Genomic DNA, 16,288 nt, shown 5'->3' on the forward strand with positions numbered 1-16,288 from the left:
CCTATGCTGATGCTGAGTGACTATCCTCTTCCTCCTCAATGATCATGCTGATAGCTTGTAAGAACATTTTTGGTTCTGGGCACCGCCACCAGTGGCTAAGGCCCATTTTTTCTGCTCCTGTTTAACAGGGGCATGTAATTACAATTTGTGATGCAATACTTTGCAGCAGGGCTCATTCCTGCGCTCCAACTAGAGTATCTGTAAAGGGGGTTGCAGTGTTGTGGCACCAGTGCCTAAGGCCCAATTTTTCTGCCCCAGTTTAACAGGGGCGTGTAATTACAATTTTTAATGCAATACTTTGCAGCAGGGCTCATTCCTGCTCTCCAACTAGAGTATCTGTGAGGGCTTACAGTGTTGTGGCAACACCACCACCACCAAAGGCCCAATTTTTCTGCCCCTATTCAACAGGTGCATGTAATTACAATTCTTGATCTAATATTTAACAGCAGGGCCCGTTCCAGCGCCCACCAAGAGTAACTGTGAGGACTTACAGTGTTGTGGCACCAGCACCACCACCACCACCACCTCCAACAAAGGCCCAATTTTTCTGCCCCTGTTCAACAGGGGTATGTAATTACAATTCTTGATCTAATATTTAACAGCAGGGCCCATTCCTGCACCCACCAAGAGTAACTGTGAGGACTTACAGTGTTGTGACACCAGCACCAGCACCACCAAAAGCCCAATTCTTCTACCACTGTTCAACAATGGCATGTAATTACAATTTTTGATATAATAGTTCACAGCAGGGCGTTCCAGCGCCCACCAAGACTAACTGTGAGGGCTTACAGTGTTGTGGCAACACCAACACCTAAGGCCCAAATTTCTGCAGAATATATACAGCAGGCCTCTACTTTCAAACATCCAACTTACAAACGACTCCTACTTGCAAACTGAAGGAGACAACAGGAAGTGAGAGGAAATCTACCCCGAGGAAGGGAAATTCTCTCCTGTAAGAGGTGTCTCCTCTCCACTGATGCTTTATCACCTGTAACGGTCACCACCGCTTACGACCTTCCATCAACTACGACAGCTCATCCGACACACAGACAAACCAGCAGGCCTCCCATTTCCCAGAATAACGAGACTTGCTCCGTGTTCTCTGGTTTCAAATGAAGACAATTTTAATGGTTTATTCTCAGTCTTATATACAGTACAACCATGTGGCAGTATTCAAAGGGACAATGAGATCTCCACCCCCCTAATCACACACTAAGGCTAATTACTAACCATTCTAGACAGGTCGGCGCCGGCCTATAATTATCATGTCTAATCACTGCACATTCCTTCATTAACAGCATAACAAACTTAAAACCCCATCACACACTGAGTTCCCTAGGCAGACGTTCCGTCTCCGCATACAGCTTGACACCTATTCACACATCTGAGCATCACTAGGCTTTAGACAGTGTTATCACACATAAACAGTATTTAGCATGCATAATTAGAGTTCTGGGAGCAGACCTGGGTTAACACCTTTACACAAGGACAATGGAATGACTCAATTAGCATGTCACTAGTCAGGGCTAATCATAGAATGAGTCACTATTGACTGGTTGGGCCAACATCCTGCAGTATCTCAAAATCCTGCAATACGAACTATCAGTGATGTCCTATCTCATGCAAGACCAGGGATTCAGCTGGGGGTAAATGCTTTACCACCACAGCTTGTTGCTGGGGAGAGGGGCCAATTGCCCTGACCACTTCCATGGTGACTGGCATCTGTACCTCTCCCCTCTCTTCAGTTGGTGCTGCTGTGACTTCTGCTGCTGCAGCACCTCTTTGCTCTAGCCAAGTGGCATCCACAGCCGCTATAACCCGGTCTATGATCTCCGGTGGAGGATTAGGTCCATACTGTGCCAGTCCACGTCTAACAGCCCGGTCAAAAAACTCTTCATCGGGTGTCCTGTCTGTTACGCTGGGCCTCTCAGCTCTATCCATTTCGACAAGTTGTGCGATAATGTCACTTCTCTTACGGTTGCTGGCCTATCTGCCCCGGCTCTCCAGTAAGTCCTTGGGGGAAGAGAGCTTCAGCCGTTCATACAGCGTCTCCATTGTCCTGTGTCCTTGTAGCCGTCCTTTAAGCGATGGAATTATCCCACTGCTGTGCCACCACTGTAACGGTCACCACCGTTTACGACCTTCCATCAACTACGACAGCTCATCCGACACACAGACAAACCAGCAGGCCTCTCATTTCCCAGAATAACGAGACTTGCTCCGTGTTCTCTGGTTTCAAATGAAGACAATTTTAATGGTTTCTTCTCAGTCTTATATACAGTACAACCATGTGACAGTATTCAAAGGGACAATGAGATCTCCACCCCCCTAATCACACACTAAGGCTAATTACTAACCATTCTAGACAGGTCGGCGCCAGCCTATAATTATCATGTCTAATCACTGCACATTCCTTCATTAACAGCATAACAAACTTAAAACCCCATCACACACTGAGTTCCCTAGGCAGACGTTCCGTCTCCGCATACAGCTTGACACCTATTCACACCTCTGAGCATCATTATGCTTTAGACAGTGTTATCACACATAAACAGTATTTAGCATGCATAGAGTTCTGGGAGCAGTTCTGGGTTAACACCTTTACACAAGGACAATGGAATGTCTTCCAGGCCTTGACTCAATTAGCATGTCACTAGTCAGGGCTAATCATAGAATGAGTCACTATTGACTGGTTGGTCCAACATCCTGCAGTATCTCAAAATCCTGCAATACGAACTATCAGTGATGTCCTATCTCATGTAAGACATGAATTATGATTCACTTGCCACCCCATGCCCAAACGGCACAGGGTGGACTCAGACCCAAGAGTTATCAGTGACGCTGACACAGGAGTATCCCCTATCCTCACAAAGTCTCTGGGTGTCCCGGGTCATTCCGTTACATCACCAATCCTTGTTTCACTAAAAAGCCCAAATTTTCAAAAAAACTTTTGTCATTGGGACAGAACGTGAGGTGAAATCTTCTGAACAGGTGCACAGACAGCAAAACAAATGTTACAGGGGTGATAACCCTTACCTATGTTTTCCAAAAAGTTTTTTGTTTGGAGCTACACTTTAAAAATGTACCAGTTCAAAATTACAAACAGATTTTACTTAACCACAAACCTACAGTCCCTGTCTTGCCCGTATACTGCTGTTCAGAGTATATAGGGTCTGGGGGCCCCACGCCTTTCCTCTTTTTAATTTAGGTGTGGGGTTCCCCTTAATATCCATACAAGTCCCAAAGGAGCTGGTAATGGCCTGGGGACCCATGCCATTTTTCTCAATGATTTTCATCCATATTGCCGGGACTAGCCGCAAGCAGTTTTAAATGATTTTTATTCCTTTAGAAATAACATTTTGTGCAGGGACAGTTCTAAACATGGGAAACACGTGCCACTTCACAGGCATACTAAAGACACCCCACATGTACGATATTTAAAGGAATATTTAGCTTTTATTTTTTCACTTTAAGCATCATTAAAATCACTGCTCCCGAAAAAACGCCAGTTTTAAAACCTTTTTTTGCATTGATACATGTTCCCTGGGGCAGGACCCAGGTCCCCAAACCCTTTTTAGGACAATAACTTGCATAATAGCCTTTAAAAATCGCACTTTTGATTTCTCCCGTTCGAGTCCCATAGACTTTAACGGTGTTCGAAAGTTCGTGCAACCTTTCAGTCCGTTTGCATGTTTCTTGATGCGAACCAAACCGGGGGGTGTTCGGCTCATCCCTAATCCCCATGTACTCCTGTCAGGGGGCCTCATATATCCAGCTACGAGTAAGCATCACATGATGTGAAACATGTCAGCCACCTTTTTCATGTTGTTCACTTCATTTTGACTGCATCGTCTTGGTTGTTTTTTTGATTTTATTTGTACAATAAAATGTACGTTTTAAGGAGTGTGGCAGTCCAGGATCTTCTTCTATCCAATGCACCTGTGCATAGCCAGCACCCTTTTTGGTTTAGTGGGACGGAAGCAAAGCCAAGGGATCAGCAGTTTTTAGAGCGGTCTCATCTCTTACTCCTGTCAGGGGCCTCATATATCCCCATGTACTCCTGTCAGAGGGCCCCATACATCCCCATGTACTTCTGTCAGAGGGCCCGTGTACTCCTGTCAAGGGGCCCCATATATCCCCATGTACTCCTGTCAGAGGGCCCCATACATCCCCATGTACTTCTGTCAGAGGGCCTGTGTACTCCTGTCAAGGGGCCCCATATATCCCCATGTACTCCTGTCAGAGGGCCCCATATATCCCCATGTACTCCTGTCAGGGGCCCCATATACCCCCATGTACTCCTGTCAGGGGGCCACATATATCCCCATGTACTCCTGTCAGAGGGCCGCATATATCCCTGTGTACTCCTGTCAGAGGGCCTGTGTACTCCTGTCAGGGGGCCCCATATATCCCTGTGTACTCCTGTCAGGGGGTCCGTGTACTTCTGTCAGAGGGCCCCATATATCCCCATTTACTCCTGTCAGAGGGCCGCATATACCCCTGTGTACTCCTGTCAGGGGGCCCCATTTATCCCTGTGTACTCCTGTAAGGGGGCCCCATTTATCCCTGTGTACTCCTGTCAGGGGGCCCCATTTATCCCTGTGTACTCCTGTCAAGGGGCCCCATTTATCCCTGTGTACTCCTGTCAGGGGGTCCGTGTACTCCTGTCAGTGGGCCGCATATATCCCTGTGTACTCATGTCAGAGGTCCTGTGTACTCCTGTCAGTGGGCCGCATATATCCAGTGTACTCCTGTCAGAGGGCCCACATATATCCCGGGTACTCCTGTCAGGGGGCCCCATGTATATCCAGTATACTCCTGTCGGGGGCCCACATATATCTTGTGTACTCCTGTCAGATGGCCCCCATCAGGGCCGGCCCTACCATGGGACCCAATGGGACCATGGTTCCAGGCGGCATTTAGGAGGAGGAGGCAGCCCGGCCGGCAAGATGTTTTTTTTTTTTATGAGAGGAGACTCGTAGCAGAGAGTAAAGCGGAGCAGATGCTGGTCGGTGTTGCGCTGTGCGCTGTTTGGTTGCTAAAATTGCTTGCCGACCGTCACCTAGCAACCAGTGATGTCATAGACCGCGGCCGCCCCAGCATTCACAGCGCTCAGCCTCCGCGCCAATCAATTGGTCCGCCCACCTCTTCCATCTCCTGCGTGAGGGAAGTGTGGGTCTGAGGAGAGCTGCCTGTGCGGGTGTGGCCGCCCCGGTGACAGAGAGGGGGAGGGGGCGATCGGGGGATATATACAGTACAGACAGTCCGCAGCTCTCCTCTCCGTGTCACAGCGCCGCTGCTCTATTTACCAGAGAACTCGGCAGCGGCGCTGTGACAGGGAGAGGAGAACCATGGGCTGTCTGTACTGTATATCTCCCCCAATCGCCCCCTCCCCCTCTCTGTCAGCTGGAGCTAGAAGAAAGAGAGCGGCTCTAATTGGTTTTGCTATGCCGCCGCCTTGCTTCCTGCTTTCCTCACCATAATTGGCCATAGCAGAGGGCCAATTAGAAGACTCTGGGGACTGGGGGCATCATGGGAAATGTAGTCCCTTAAGAGTGGCGGCCCCAGCGTGTCCACAGACACCATGCTAAAGCCCCCAGCATACAAGCACTCTGCTGGGGGTGTTACAAAAGGAAAAAATAGAATACTGTGCTCATGCTGGGGGAAGCCAGAGAGAGCCACGCTGTACCCACACAACCAGAGAGCCACGCTGTACCCACACCAACCAGAGAGCCATGCTGTACCCACACCAGAGAGCCACGCTGTACCCGCACCAACCAGAGAGCCACGTTTTACCCGCACCAACCAGAGAGCCACGCTGTTCCTGCATCCAACCAGATAGCCAAGCTGTACCCGCACCAACCAGAGAGGAGTCACGCTGTACCCGCACCACCGGAGAGAGAGCCCTGCTGTAACCGCACCACCACCGATGGCGGCCGAAAAGTGCAGCTAAAACAAAGGTAAAGCATGGGGGGGGGGGTTTTGATGGGCAGCATTTCATTCTTGGTCCCAGGCAGCACCATGTCTTGGGCCGGCACTGGCCCCCATATATCTCCTGTCCTCCTGTCAGGGGGCCCCCATATATCTCCTGTCCTCCTGTCAGGGGGCCCCAATATATGCCCGTGTACTCCTGTCGGGGGGCCCACATATATCTCGTGTACTCCTGTCAGAGGGCCCCCATATATGCCCGTGTACTCCTGTCAGGGGGCCCCATATATGCCCGTGTACTCCTGTCAGGGGGCCCCATATATGCCCGTGTACTGCTGTCAGGGGGCCCCATATATGCCTGTGTACTCCTGTCAGGGGGCCCCATATATGCCCGTGTACTCCTGTCAGGGGGCCCCATATATGCCTGTGTACTCCTGTCAGGGGGCCCCATATATGCCCGTATACTCCTGTCAGGGGACCCCGTGTATACGGTGTGATCTCTCCTCAGGCCGGATTTTGGCTCGGAGTCTCGCTGCAGGACGAGGCGTCTCTCTGCCTACAGACCCTGACCCAGCATGACTGACACAACTCTTTGTATGGAATGGCGGCCAGCGTGTGATAGACATAGTGTACTATATGCTGACAGACATAGAGGACCGGGGAAGAGATGGAGGACATAGCACAGATATGAAGACGATGGCGGGGGTGAACCGCTCCCACAGACAGCCGGGGAGGGGGTGGCCAGCCAGCCAGGGAGTGTCTGCTAGAGAGACAACCCCAGGCAGGGAGTGACCGACACAGAGGGGGAGCAGGGAGGAGACTGCAGACAACTACAGGGGAAGAAGGAAGGAGAGAGCGAGCGCAGAAATCACAGGTAGGCGCTATATACCCCGTCCATGGTGATATGGGGGAGGTTGGGGGAAGTATATGGACAGTGATAGGACGGGGCAGAACCGGGGAAAGTTCTGTTCATGTGACCGGACCGTCCGATGTGTGTGTATGGAGCGATCGTACGATCACAGCACAATGTAATGAGAATACTTACACCCGGGACCTAGGAATGAGCATTTTGTACTACATAGAGTATCTATCTCCTCTTCCCTTGCTTTTCCTTCTCCACCTCTCTTATCTCTATCATTGGTACCCAGGAGGGAGTATTCTGCATTACATATAGATCTTATAGAAGGTAGGTATTGCAGTAAGTACATCACAAGCTAGACAGACAAAAAAGAAACGCGACAGAGTCCAATATTTAGAGACACGCCCACCACAGACTTTTATTTTCGTCACCTTGATGTAAATTATTTGTAAACATCATGGAAAAAAAAACACCTTTGTTTATAAACACTGGAGGAGATTTACTAAAACAAGTGCACACAGAATCTGGGGAATTGTAACCAATCAGCATTCAGGTTTTAGCCCCCCCCCCCTTCAGATTGGGCAGATTTGACATGACAAATCACATGCCAAATCGGTGGCTATTGCTGGCAATGGCACGGTCCAATCGGCGCGATGCCACACCAATTCCCAAAAGTTTCTGTACTACTTTTGTTGACTTCGGGGTGCTTTGTGTAGACATCTGTTCATGAACCCGCACAGATGTTCTGTCAAATCGCCTCCGAAGTCGGACTGCATTGCTAGCCCATTATGTGCCACTTTACTGCAAACGAAGCCCATGCTGTGCCCGCTGGTGGCTGCATCCATCTCCACCCCTCTTTCCTGCTGGGCCGTGGACTCTGGCTCTGTGACTGGCTGGAGTCATGTGACGTCACTCCTGCGCATGCAGGCAGGAGCCGCCAGTCATGGCATGGGCCCTTTATAAACAGCACTTTTTTCAATGCGCATGCGCCGATGATGTCGGTGCAAGAGTATATGGTAAATGTCTCCTAAACCATGCACGTTTAGGAGATATTTCCAGTACCTACAGGCAAGACTTATTATAGGCTTACCTGTAGGTACAATGGGTGTAACTAGGTTTACAACCACTTTAATTAAACAAGCAGATGTTAGAAGCTGGCTGGTTACTATGCACATCTGCATCAGATTCTCCCTCATAATGTAAATACTGTGGCCTATTATTATTATTATTATTATTATTTATTTTGCTAACTCATCATTTGGGCATTAAAATGGAGTTCCACCCTGATTTTTTTTTTTTTTTTTAACGAAAATCTTTATATATATATATATATATATATATATATATATATATATATATATATATATATATATATATATACTCACCAGAAAGGGCTGTTGCTATGCAGAAGTAGCTCTTCTGCCTCTTCCTCCACCGTGGTCCTCTTCTTCTTCATCCTCCGTTGCGGTGTCTTCTGGTGAATGGGGCGCGCTGCCTTCTGGGAACTGTGTGTATCCCGGGAGGCACCCGCCCATTCACAAAGCACCGTGCGAGTCGCGCATGCGCAGTAGGAAACGGGCAGGGAAGCCGTAAGTCTTCACTGCCTGTTTCCCTTAGTCAGGATGGAGGCGCCAGGACCAAGCGATCGCCATCGGGGGCCCATAATCGTGGGCGCCTAGGACAGTTAAGTGTCCTTATTAAAAGTCAGCAGCTACAGTGTTAGTAGCTGCTGACTTTAAAAAATAAAAAATATGCGGGTGTAAAAAAAATATATATATATATATATATATTTTGAGCCATGGGTGGCCCTATTGAGGCTCTTCTGCTCAATATCCTCCAATCTGAAAATCAAAGCAGCCAGGCTGAAAATTGTCCAATCAGATACAGCCACTGGAGCCTGCTGTCAGAGCACAATAAGTCTGGAGAGGAGATTCCACCATCCAGGGCCATCTTTAATATTGATTGGACCCTGGGCAAACATTTTTCTTGGGCCCTCCCAAATCTACTTATCAACCATTTGTGGGCTCAAGGGGCAGCTGCTTTGGGCCCCACAACAATGACTGGCCCTTGGGCAGCTGCCCCTTTTGCCCTGTGTTGAAGACGGCCCTGCCACCGTCCATAGTTTAGCCTGCAGGGCTGAATGAGAAAAATCTTAGTGTATGTACAGCTTTAGACTTGGCAAGTCAGAGGAAAGAGTCAGGCAAAACACTCCATTAGACAGTTGGGTCATCAAGTATCCTGAACATAAAATTCTGATTATTCCTTGCTTGAAGTGCTTCTAAAGTCACCTTGGGTCTCTTTCACATGGGGCGGATCCATTTGATGGACTCTGCTTGCTCAGGAAAGATTGCTCCGCTGAGCAGCCAGATGACAGGTCCGTCTCCGCTCACTGCGCAGAGACTGACCTGTCAGAGTCTCACTCTCCTGTATGGGGAGATTGGATGAAAACGCACCCCCTGTCCATTTTTATCCGATTCGCCAGACGGACAGAAAATAGGACCACCATCCATCTGGATTTGCCAGACAGGATCATATCGGATAGCTGTGGACATGTCTGCTGACATCCGCCGCTCCATAGAAGTGAATGGATTGTCCGATCAAGTCCGCCCAAAAAAACTGACAGGCAGACCACATCGGACAATGTTAAAGGGGCCTTAAAGTGATATTAACCACTTGACAACTGGGCACTTAAACCCACTTAATAACCAGACCAATTTTCAGCTTTCGGTGCTCTCACATTTTGAATGACAATAACTCAGTCATACAACACTGTAACCAAATGAAATTTTTGTCCTTTTTTTCCCACAAATAGAGCTTTATTTTGGTGGTATTTGATCACCTCTGCGTTTTTTATTTTTTTCGCTATAAATGAAAAAAGAACGAAAATTTTGTAAAAAAATGAATTTTTCTTCATTTCTATTATAAGATTTTGCAAAAAATGAATTTTTCTTCATAAATTTGGCCTAAAATGTATACTGCTACATATCTTTGGTAAAAAAAAAAAAAAAAAAATTTGGATATTATTTAGTCTGGGTGAAAGTTATAGGGTCTACAAGCTATGGTACCAATTACTGAAAATTGATCAATTTGATCACACCTGAAGTACTGACGGCCTCTCTCATTTCTTGAGACCCTAACATGCCAGAAAAGTACAAATACCCCCTAAATGACCCCTTTTTGGAAAGAAGACATTCCAACGTATTTAGAAAGAGGCATGGTGAGTTTTTTGAAGTTGTCATTTTTTCCCACAATTCTTTGCAAAATCAAGGTTTTTTTTTTTTTTTTTTTTTTTTCCACAAAAGTTTCATACTAGCAGGTTATTTCTCACACACAGCATATGCATACCACAAATTACACCCCAAAACACATTCTGCTATTCCTCCCGAGTATGGCGATACCACATGTGTGAGACTTTTACACAGCGTGGCCACATACAGAGGCCCGACATGCAGGGAGCACCATCAGGCGTTCTGGAACACCCAGGCCAATTCTGACATTCCTCTCCTACATGTAAAAATCATCATTTATTTGCTAGAAAATTACATAGAACCCCAAAACATTATATATGCTTTTTTAGCAAAGACCCTAGAGAATACAATGGCGGTCGTTGCAACTTTTTATCGCGCATGGTATTTGCACAGCAATTTTCCGAACGCATTTTTTTGGGAAATAAAACAGTTTTGTGCTTTTTAAAAAAAAAAAACATTAAAGTTAGCCCAATGTTTTTGCATAATATGAAAGACGAAGTTACGCCGAGTAAATAGATACCCAACATGTCACCCTTCAATATTGCACACGCTTGTGGAATGGCGCCAAACTTCGCTACTTAAAAATCCCCATAGGTGACGTTTTAAATGTTTTTACTGGTTACATGTTTTTAGTTACAGAGGAGGTCTGGGGCCAAAATGATTGCTCTCGCTCTAACGTTCGCAGCGATACCCCACATGTGTGGTTTGAACACCGTTTTCATATGTGGGCGGGACTTACGTACACATTCGCTTCTGTATACGAGCACGCGGGAACAGGGGCGCTTTAAATATTTTTTTTTTATTTTTATTGTTCATTTTACTTAATTTATTTTAGTTTGACACGTTTTTCCCCAAAAATAAATGTTTTGATCACTTTTATTCCAATTACAAGGAATGGAAACATCCCTTGTAATAGGAATATAGCATGACAGGTCCTCTTTACAGTGAGATATGGGGTCAATAAGACCCCACATCTCACCTCTAGGCTGGGAAGCCTGAAAAAAAACAAGAAAAAAACCGATCCTGGCTTAGATCGCAGCGGTGAGTCAGAAAAAGCACCGGAGGGCGAAGGGAGTGGGGACGTCCCTTTTTGCCTCCCGTAAGAACGATCAAGAGGCGGAACAGCCGCCATGATCGTTCTTATGGTGTAGAGAATCGCCGGCTGAAAAAAATGATATCTGAATGATGCCTGTAGCTGCAGGCATCATTTAGATATCCCTGCACAAAGTCAAGGACCTCATATGACGTGGGCGGGAAGTGGTTAAAACAAATTTTTTTCCCCAGAGTATTTTCTGGGTATTGTAGAGTATTGGCCGGGGTATTGCAAAGTATTGGCCGGGGTATTGCAAAGTATTGGCCGGGGTATTGCAAAGTATTGGTGTGGGGGTATTGCAGAGTATGGTGCGGGGGTATTGCAGAGTATTGGTGCGGGGGTATTGCAGAGTATTGTGTGGGGGGTATTGCAGAGTATTGTGTGGGGGGTATTGCAGAGTATTGTGTGGGGGGTATTGCAGAGTATTGTGTGGGGGGTATTGCAGAGTATTGTGTGGGGGGTATTGCAGAGTATTGTGTGGGGGGTATTGCAGAGTATTGTGTGGGGGTATTGCAGAGTATTGTGTGGGGGGTATTGCAGAGTATTGTGTGGGGGGTATTGCAGAGTATTGTGTGGGGGGTATTGCAGAGTATTGTGTGGGGGGTATTGCAGAGTATTGTGTGGGGGGTATTGCAGAGTATTGTGTGGGGGGTATTGCAGAGTATTGTGTGGGGGTATTGCAGAGTATTGTGTGGGGGTATTGCAGAGTATTGTGTGTGGGGTATTGCAGAGTACTGGCAGGGGTATTGCAGAGTATTGCGCGGAGGTATTGCAGAGTATTGCGCGGGGGTATTGCAGAGTATTGCGCGGGGGTATTGCAGAGTATTGCGCGGGGGTATTGCAGAGTATTGCGCGGGGGTATTGCAGAGTATTGCGCGGGGGTACTGCAGAGTATTGCGCAAGGGGTACTGCAGAGTATTGCGCGGGGGTATTGCAGAGTATTGGTGCGGGGGTATTGCAGAGTATTGGTGCGGGGGTATTGCAGAGTATTGGTGCGGGGGTATTGCAGAGTATTGAGCGGGGGTATTGCAGAGTATTGGTGCGGGGGTATTGCAGAGTATTGAGGGGGGGTATTGCAGAGTATTGCGCGGGGGTATTGCAGAGTATTGCGCGGGGGTATTGCAGAGTATTGCGCGGGGGTATTGCAGAGTATTGCGCGGGGGTATTGCAGAGTATTGGTGCGGGGGTATTGCAGAGTATTGAGCGGGGGTATTGCAGAGTATTGCGCGGGGGTATTGCAGAGTATTGCGCGGGGGTATTGCAGAGTATTGCGCGGGGGTATTGCAGAGTATTGCGCGGGGGTATTGCAGAGTATTGCGCGGGGGTATTGCAGAGTATTGCGCGGGGGTTTTGCAGAGTATTGCGCGGGGGTTTTGCAGAGTATTGCGCGGGGGTATTGCAGAGTATTGCGCGGGGGTATTGCAGAGTATTGCGTGGGGGTATTGCAGAGTATTGCGTGGGGGTATTGCAGAGTATTGCGCGGGGGTATTGCAGAGTATTGCGCAGGGGGTATTGCAGAGTAATTGCGCAGGGAAGGCAGAGCATTGCAGAGTATTGCGCAGGGAAGGCAGAGTATTGCAGGGGTTAATGCAGGGATGGCTGAGCAGGGATGGATGGATCTGTGACTGCAATAGTCACAGATCCATCCCACACTGCTGCTGCCATCCGCGCTCTCCTCTCACACTGTACCGATCGGTACAGCGAGAGGAGGGAGGAACCGGCGTCATCAAATGACGCCGGTTTGTTTACATGTGATCGCGCCGTCATTGGACGGCGCGATCACATGGTAAAAGACCGCCGTTGCCGGTCAGTTACCGTGATCTGTGTAGCGCCGGGTCTCATAGACCCGGCGCGCACAGAATTTTCTGTGTGCGCGCCCGAGGCGGCGCGCATTACTGCTTCTGGTGGGCGCCGTTTCAGAACGGCGACCCCCAGTTAAGCAACCACCTTGCCGCCGTTTGTGGACGGCGGCTGGTGGTTAAGTGGTTAAAGTCTTTAAGTCTTTTTTTTTTTTCTTTATTTCAAAATAACAAGCATGTCATACTTACCTGCTCTGTGCAGTGGTTTTGCACAGAACAGCCCAGATCCTCCTCTTCGGCACTCCTGACCCCTCCCTCCTGTTGCGTGCCCCCCACAGCAAGCAACTTGCTTTGGGGGCACCCGAGCCACACCACAGCTCTGTGTGCCCATTCAGACACTGAGCCATGCCCCGGCCGCCGCCCCCTCACTCTCTTCATTGGCTCACTGGCTTTAATTGACAGCAGCGGTATCCAATGGCGTTTCACTGCTGTTTCAGCCAATCAGGAGGGAGAGTCCTGTGGACAGCTGAATCTCTCGTGCAACATCGCTGGATAGAGATGGGGCTCAGGTAAGTATTAGGGGGGCTGCTGCACACTGAAGGCTTTTTTATCTTAATGGAACTTCCGCTTATTGCGTTCCTCCCCTCCCTCCGGTGTCACATTTGGCAAATTTCAGGAGGGGGGGCAGATACCTGTCTAATACAGAATCTGCGGCGATCTACACCATGTCTGGCCCCCCTCTGTCTTCTGGGAGACACACAGGTTGCAGAAGACAGCAGGGAGCAGTCAGGACGTGCAACGCGACTCACGCATGTGCAGTAGGGAACCAGACTGAAGCCGCAAGGCTTCACTTCCTGATTCCCTTACTGAAGATGGTGGCGCCTCCACCCGGGAGCCGAGGGACGGGTCGGCTTCGGGTAAGATCATCGCGGGCGTGTTGGGCAGGTAAGTGTCCATATTTTAAAAGTCAGCAGCTGCAGTATTGTAGCTGCTGACTTAAATGTATTTTTTATTTTTTTGGGCTTTAAGGTAAAAAACTTTCTGGGTGCAGCCCCCCCCCCCCCCCCATAACCATTTTCTCCATTACAAAAGTAATTGACATTCCAAAACGTTAGTTGTCACAGAAACAGGAGGTGAGGGTAAATCTTCCAAGGTGGACACCTGTTCTGGTTACAAAGTGTACATTCACATAGTGATTAGGACACCCTGCAAGTTCCAGTGGAAGGAATCTGTAGATTTCTCAATCTAAACTGACAGGTCTGTATCAGTTCAGCCCATACAATGCAATGACAGGCTAATGGTGGCCCTCGGCTATTTGTGACTTTTCACAAAACCAGTAATACCTGCGATCTTCGCACACACCTGTCTTAACCAGTCCTAACTCTACCCAAAGCTGAAATGTTTTGGATTCACAAATACTTTGAGCCTGGCTTATAACACAGTGACCAGCTTTGCTCTTTCTTTTCCAAAAAGTATGATTGTGCCCTGGTTCACACTGGGTACGATTTGGAACGATTTGAGATGCGATTTGACATGTCAAATCGCATCTCAAATCGGCGGCAATTGTCGGCAATGGCACTGTCCTAATCAGTGCGACGCCGCATCTGCGATTTCAAAAAGTAGTTCCGGTACTACTTTTTGCGATTTCGGGCTGCGATTTACATTAAATTGCGGCCGAAATCGCGGCAAAATCGCAGCAGCGAAATCATGGTAAAATCGCGCATTTTACCGCGATTTTGAATTCGTAGCAGTGTGAACCTAGGCTGAGATTTCTGCTCTAAATAAAGAGGACCCCTGTTTTAGAGATTGCCCTGTGCTCACATGTATTAGTACGTAGGTATAGGCAGAATTTAAGTTTCATGTTATGCTGTATTATGTGTAATTTCAATGTGTGTCTTTAAGGCCGGGTTCACACCTATGCAAATTAAGTGCCGCTTAAACCGCATCCAATTCGCATAACATTATAAAATACATTGATTTTAATGAGGCTGGTTCACATTGTGCGATGCATTCACACTGCGCATTGCCCAAAAAACGTGTGCGTTTTCTAGGCATTGCGGTGCGGCTCAGGTGCGAGTTACGGCCCATTATCTTCTATGGGCACGCATCTGATTTTCATCAGGATTTCTCTCATTCTCCTCAATACACTCCCCCCCTCCCCTCTCCCAGGTCTCCAAATTCGCAGCTAAAACGGAGACGATCTGCTGAACAGTTCTCTTATCTCTTTGCAGAGATAACAGAGCTGGAATTCGCACCACACAAGTGTGAATCCGGCCTAAAGGTTCTCGTATATCTAGATCCTGGTCTAGCTATTGGTAGTAGTTTGCCCCATTCAACCGGACGTGTTCTGCAATGTTGAAGATGCTTTGTAGCCCGTACAAGCCACTTATTCAGTTCAAATGAATGTCATGAACATACCTGAAAAGGGTGAGTGAATTAGGCGCCATGGGGATTATTTACTAAAACTGAAGAGTGCAAAATCAGGTGCTACTCAGCAGATAAACCAATCAGCTTCCAGATTTTATTGTCAAAGCTTAATTGAACAAGCTGAAGTTAAGAGCTGATTGGCTGCCATGCACTCTCCAGTTTTAGTAAATCAATCACCATCTGTTTTCTATACATGATCCCATTTTTAACATCTTTGCCCCATGGTTTGACAACAGTTCACAACTTTAGCTGTTTAAACCTAGGAACTTACACCTATGCAGTCATCTTGACACCAGCTATGGGATTATGTAACTAGAACAGGGTGTCTCCACAACGTTCACACCTCCCATCCTGTTCTCTGTGGCAATCAACATCTACAAAATTCATGGTAATTGGATTAAGGTGTGGATTTTAATGTTGAGGTATCTTCCTGGCACTCATTTTCAGTGGTGGCTCATCAGCAGCGGTGTTTGTATGTATTTAGGATTTTTTTTTTTTTTTTATGTGTGTTTCACAATGTGATTGTAATGGAGAAACACATTAAACAGAGATGTAAAAAAAAATAGAGATATATAAAAAAAGAAGCACATGTTTAGAGCCTGAGGCTCTAATTGGATTTACAAAGGTTGGGCCCACCCACTTCTGACATTAGCAAATCAAAATCCACTATTGTCTTCCTGCTTTTACTCCTGGCCAATCAGGAAGCTGGTCTTAAGACCGGATTGGCCTAAAGGAGAAGCAGGGTGGGGTGGGGTTTCATTGCCACCTCTCCCAAAAAATAGAGCACCAGCTGCCACTGCTCATTAGACCTGAGGAAGTGGCTTGGATAAGCTACCAAATGTCTTTAAAGCCTAACTCCTGTAGTACTAAAACTCTTCCCTTTGCAGTGGTGCTGCACCCACACTGCAAGGGTCAACTGCTTGTTTGGATTTAG

The 16,288-nt window shown here is 47.6% G+C and overlaps 1 protein-coding gene across 1 annotated transcript in view; it reads left to right on the plus strand.

Annotated features, from left to right (window-relative positions):
- The first annotated feature begins 6,695 nt into the window (after nucleotides 1-6,695).
- Nucleotides 6,696-16,288, plus strand: part of CAPN1 (calpain 1) — a 120,126-nt gene continuing 110,533 nt past the window's right edge. Inside the window, exon 1 of the mRNA XM_040328635.1 lies at nucleotides 6,696-6,802. The gene's annotated coding sequence lies outside the window, so the exon portion shown is untranslated. The remainder of the gene's footprint in view (nucleotides 6,803-16,288) is intronic.

Source organism: Rana temporaria, chromosome 11 (assembly GCF_905171775.1).
Source record: "Rana temporaria chromosome 11, aRanTem1.1, whole genome shotgun sequence".
Taxonomy (NCBI): Eukaryota; Metazoa; Chordata; class Amphibia; order Anura; family Ranidae; genus Rana; species Rana temporaria.